The following is a 6,000-nucleotide window of genomic DNA, read 5'->3' as shown; positions in this document are numbered from 1 at the left end:
TTACCAAGTTGCGCACTTTTCATCCGTTAACGGCGCATGTATGCGCTGCAGCAGACAATGACCTTCGGGCCGCAGGAGGTGCCTTATGCTTGCGGCACGCCGATGAAATCACTCGGCGCGTGAGCTCAGGACGCGATGGTGTTGTGATTAAAGCACCCTCGTGCCTAGCCTTAGGTTCATGCATTGGCGTCACACAGCACACATGTATGCTTCTCGCTCGCATGTGAATGCGGTCGCTGCAGGAAAGATTGTTCAGCCTTCCTGGAGGTTAGAGCACACGACGTAGGATGTGCCCAAGCGCCCGATTTCTTCGGCGTGCCTTTACTACCCTGATCTATTGATTTAACTTGACATAACCCATGTGAGCATTCATATTAAGCCAGCGGTCATCGAAACGAAGGAAACTATAGGGGAACGTTTTCATTTGTTGACAATTAAGAAGCTGTTTAATTTGTTCCAGAAATATTTCAGGAAAATATAATCTGCTTATGTCCCATTGGCTAGCACCATAAATTAAAAAAAATCATTCCTCCTTGCTGTCTCTCATTTTGATGACTGCTCACTTCTTTCATAACACAGCTCTCATTTCCCTACCATTGTCTTCATACCACCTAAACGCTTATGCCACTCACAATGCCATCCGTGCCACCTTTTACAGATCTCTTACCACAATTTCTTAAGAAAGAAGCTGCTGATCAAGAAGTGGATAGTGGCCATATAAACCCAGACACTAATTTTGTTATTGATCAGCCCACTAATGTGTACTCTGGACATTTTAAGCCAGATAATTTTGTCAGCAATGTGACAAGTGTACGGCGTTTCCTGAACGAAAATGTTGCTCTTTCTCAATTTTCATTTTGCAAAGCAGTGACCAGATGGCGGCCGCCAAAGCAGCGCCTTCTGCACTGCGTCAAAAGCTACAAATCACCTAGCACAAGCACTTTACCGTCAGAAAAAAAACTGTGGTCAAAGGAACACTGAAGATGATGGAGATCTGACAAACCCTAATGTTGCAGACTGCGGCTCTCAACTTATGGACTTGGCAGAGAAGCCGTTGGACTTGCCTCTTCACCAGTATATGGCGCCACAAGATTGTTCTACGTGCTCCAACATAAAAGTGGATCGTCAGGCCTAGTGTGAGCCGCTCAAAGGCCTCTTTGCTTATGTGAAACATCTGAAGAGCTCTTTAGAAAATATGAAATGTGACTCGAGGCAAAAGAAAACAAGAGGAGTTCTGAGTTACTAACAGAAATTCAAAATCTCAAGCAGCAGCTTGAAATGGCCGTACGCAAATGGATGAAGTTAGAGCCCTTAAAGAAAAACATCAGCAAAGAATATTCACTCTTGACTGATTCAACAATGACGAAAGCAGTATGTAATTCTATACAGGACTACTCAGCTATAAGCATTTCCAGAAGCTACTGGTACTGCTAAAACCAGGAGAACGCGCATGCACTGTGTATAACAAGAAGCAGTGCCCGCCCAATGATGACGTCAGAGGTCGTCCCCGCAAGCTTTCTCCAGATGAACTATTCCTGACACTGGTGAGGCTCAGGACAGGATTTTCTGCACACACCTTGGGCACATTTTTGGCGTCTCTATTAGTACAGTGCCAAGAGTGCTTTCCAGCTGGGTGAACATGATGTATGTCCAGTTTGCAAAAATTCCTTTGTGGGCATCCCGAACCGTGATTGGCCAACACATGCCTGCATCTTTCCGGGACCGCTATCCCTCCACAAGAGTGATCATTGATCCCACAGATATTAGGTGTGATGTATCAACCTCTCTTGTAATGCAGTCAGGAACGTATTTGAGCTATAAATCAGCAAACACTTTCAAGGCGCTGGTTGGTGTAGCACGGGATGGTCTATCGACTTTTGCGTCAGAGCTGTTTATGGGGTCTCTCTCATACAGAAAAGCAGTGATAAGAAGTGGATTTCTGGACTAGTTGTTTTCTCCTGGGGACTCTGTCATGGCTGATAAAGGCTGTGAAATCAATGATCTGATTGAAGAAAAAGGGATTATCCTGAACATTCCGTCATTCCTGAGGAAGGACCAGTTTGAAAAGAAAGATGTGCAGGAAACACAAGATATTGCATCCTGTCGCATCCACGTCGAGCGACGAATAAAGCGCAGTGTGTTGCCACATCTTTGACCGCCCCATAACACTCTCCCTTGGTCCACTGATAAATCAGATATGAGAAATTGATGCAGTGCTAAGCGACATGCAAAGTCCTTTTATTCCTTGCAGTCCTTTTAGTCACATTCTACAATGTCACTCACATTGTAGAATGTGAGTGACATTTCTCAAGTGTTCACTTCAACCGTGCCTGAAGCAGACGCTTTATTGAACCCTCCAGCTTCTTTACGTGCAGAAGTACTGAAGTTTGGGCTAGGTGGTGTTGATACAAAATACAGAAATATGTCGCAGCGCGAACGAAGCGCGTACAACGATACAGAACGATCCCGACAGTACGAGCGCTGATAGTTTCCAACTGATAGTTTATTGAAAAACCGATGCTTATGTACAGTTCTGTTGGTTATCTTGTGGAAATCAGTCAGTTTTTCAAAAAAGCTATTTCTTTATCATGCAAAATCAAAGATGGTGCGCTGATACACTGGCCCTGCACAAGCACGATGCACTGCATACTAACGTACAGTCTTCGCCAAAAGTGACCGAGCAACAGGCTCTTGCGTCTCAAACGTATAACGGAGCATTTACAGCAGCCCTAAAGACCGAATGGTGCCATAATGTAAGGGCAAGGTCTCACCTTTCTTTACACAGAAGCAGAGCTTAAAGGGGCCCAGAAACACAATCTTAGTTGACTGTTTTGCCTGTTGATAGCATACAGTGAGTTATAATGGTGTTATTAGCGTCAGTAACACTGCGTATATTCGGTTTTTTAATATTTTAATGTCCTCCCAAAAACAAATTCATGGCTCTGATGGTGTCCCCACACAGTGGCGGGTTCTAGCAGCGGATATGACATCACCTGGCGCGAGCTTGATGATCGAACAAACAGTAAATATACTGCAAATTGTGTGAATAAATAGAGACACATTTTGTCACCTGTCTGCGTTTTATATTAGATCAACAAAAACAACTTCTTTGTCTTAGATAAAAGCCCTGCAAAGCAAGTAAAATAAAAATACACCACCAAGGGTGCCCTGGCATGGAAACGACGCTGCCAGTCTCAGCAAGAACGAGTTACAGAGAGCAGGCAACCATGGAGTGCAAACTTCCGCGACGTGCTCTGGCAGGCTGTTTTGATTGGTTGCGCCAGGTGCCGTCATTGGGAGAGCGAAATAGGAGTGGGAAGCCCCGCCAAAATCGAGTTGAGGGCAGCGTTTTGTTTGCTTGTATTTTGAAATTTCTTCATTGAATAACTCCCGTTCCTGTGCATCGATTCCTGTAATTCTTTTTAAGTCAGCATCTGTGTGACATAAAGAATCCGCCCGAAGTATAGCCGGTATCCTCCCAAGCAGTGTTTCTCAGCCCCTTTAAGGGCTGCCATGAGTGCTTCGCTACGCGGCTAATTAACAAACCACCTGTGCCGGGTTACTTTTGGCAAAGACTGTACATGTCTCATTCTCTGTACCGAACATATGTGATTTTTCTCCTTACATTTTGTTTGATGTTTTACTCCGCCGCTGTAAATGCTGCACTGTAAGAGGAAGCCAGAAACTCTCAAGCTGTCTATACAGTTTTTTTTCCCCGGCTGTTCTCGCAACACCTAGTTGCGGAAAATAAACCTTCAACCTTCAACGTTCAACCTAATCTGATATGGTATGCCTCCACAATTTCTATTTCCACTTGGTCTTTCTCAGGCCCAAGAAGTTTTGTTTTTTGGAAATATGGGTCTGCATTTGCAGTCTCGACAATGCACGGCAACGTGCGCACTCTTCCCTTCCTTGACCAAATTGTAGTGCTTCCTAGCTCTTTCATTAAATAACGTCCTGTATGCCCGTGTGTACTCTATACATCAACCCAATTCTGTTTTACGCAGCGCACAACTAATGTAGTTTATAGCATTCCCTTTACTTGTAAAGAAGCATTCCCCTTACTGCGAAGTGCTTTAATGTACTTATGGCACCAGCAAATTCTTTTGTCTTTTTGCTGCTGCTGGATGGGTTCATTTGCAGCATGCCCCTCATAAATCTTTCAGCTGGAGGGAACAGCTTGCCCACCTTCTGTGATTTCTTTCCTGTCAATTCTTTGCACGCTGGTTCCGCGTAAAGGATTTCACCTCGGCACTCGCCACTGCTGAGGTATATCGGTAGGGGACAGGTGTTGTGGGGCCTCTGAGAACCCCTTTTCTTGGAGCAGCATCACAGTCCTCAGCACGGCTTGCAAATGATTGCAGACATACTTTCCACCACCACACTCGCACTGGTCGTCAAGTACGTCGCCTTGCCCCGAGGAGGCTGCTGAAACGGTATACGGCGTCTGTGTTTTCCTTTGACTTCTGTCGCAGCTAGCCTTCACGAATAACATGTTGTTTCTGAGAGAATACTACCTGCGTCAGCATTTGTTGTGTGACTGAAAGAGCCTGATCTGAAAGAGTCTCAAAGGATAAAAAACTGAGCAACACAACGATGAGAACTAACAGAGACGGCTGCACAGCTGTTAGTTGTGGCGGCCAGATACTCGCAATGAACTGTCTGCTGCGCGAGCAGTACGCTTGTTGTATATTATACCAAAAGATCATCAGGATGATGTAGCGCGCCTGATGTAGAGATCGTAGTGAGCCAATAGAGCTCGAGCGATGCGCTGCAAAGCAAATTAACCGACATCTTATCGCAGTTGTTTTACTACAGGTACCGTGCTTGCGCTTATGCGGTTCCATACTTAGCAGCGCAATAAAAACGATGGCCAAAACGTGCCCACTCTGCTGCGTTCGAGTGGATGTACCGGCCAATGTCAATACCTGCATCAGGAGATGGTATTATTTTCTCCTAACAGCTTCACTCGATCCCTTTCTGGGCAAGCGCGACCGGTTCGCATGCTCTCGAACTACCTTCACTTTGGGCCTACACACCGTACACTCTTCCAATTTTTTAACGGTATCGCGCGAGCATCGACCGTTCGTTTGATCAGCGCCCTATGACGGAACTATCGGCAAACTCGCCGAGAGTTGCCGCATGCGCACGAAGCCCAGTCCGCAGAGGCCGTCGTCTGCCAGGCTGTTCCTGGCAGACGACGGCAGAAAAGGTATTGACTTTTCTTTTCGCTTCCCGATGTTGCAGGGCCTAGATCTGCAAGCTTCCTATTGACTTCGACAGGCCCGAGACTGTATGTATCGCAATATTTTCTGGCAATAAAATATTAATAATATTACTGGATTTCTTAACACGCCTGTCACAGAGGTTTTGAAGGATGCATAAAACTGCAGCCCTTTTATTAATCTATAACAGTGCTGACATTCGCAAAGATTTCTTCGTGACAGTTCAAATACACAGTCTGAAAACCAGGTAAAGGCCAACAAAAGGAAGTATTTTACATTATTCGAAAAAAAAATTGAGAGCACATTTTAGCTGTCACATGTTTCAAATATTACTATCACTATAACCACCTGGAGGCATGCTGAAATACGACGTAACGGCGCTAGGTAGCCGGGTGGAAATCAAATTTCACCACGATACGCTATGCTGCGCTGTTTCTCACTGTTTTTTGGACGCCATAAACGATTGTCACTTCAAATGTTGCAAAGCACCATTCCATATGCGTAATGAAAATATGGTCTCTATGATTCTCGGGAAATGCCAGCGCAACCCAAGACAGCTCTTCCGAAACGCGTTCTGACAAGTTCGCTGTCCCCTCCTGTCTCTTCCTTTGTCGCAGGTGCAACAAATTGCGACGCATCGCACGCTCGCTTCGCTAACGAGATGGCGGCAAGGAAGGGACGCTGAACATGGCAACCGTTTGGCAATTACACGCTGTGCCACCTAAATGCTAATGAAATCCGCCACCGCTAACACCTCCGCGAATACACATCTCCT

At 45.5% G+C, this 6,000-nt stretch overlaps 1 pseudogene; it reads left to right on the top strand.

Annotated features, from left to right (window-relative positions):
- The first annotated feature begins 1,373 nt into the window (after positions 1 to 1,373).
- On the top strand, positions 1,374 to 4,432 carry LOC149339204 (uncharacterized; annotated as a pseudogene).
- Positions 4,433 to 6,000: the final 1,568 nt, after the last annotated feature.

The sequence above is a fragment of the Amblyomma mixtum genome, chromosome 6, assembly GCF_055824585.1.
Source record: "Amblyomma mixtum isolate Tamu chromosome 6, ASM5582458v1, whole genome shotgun sequence".
Classification (NCBI taxonomy): Eukaryota; Metazoa; Arthropoda; class Arachnida; order Ixodida; family Ixodidae; genus Amblyomma; species Amblyomma mixtum.
Note: the sequence above shows the minus strand (reverse complement) of the source record. Positions and strands in the feature narration are given on the sequence as shown.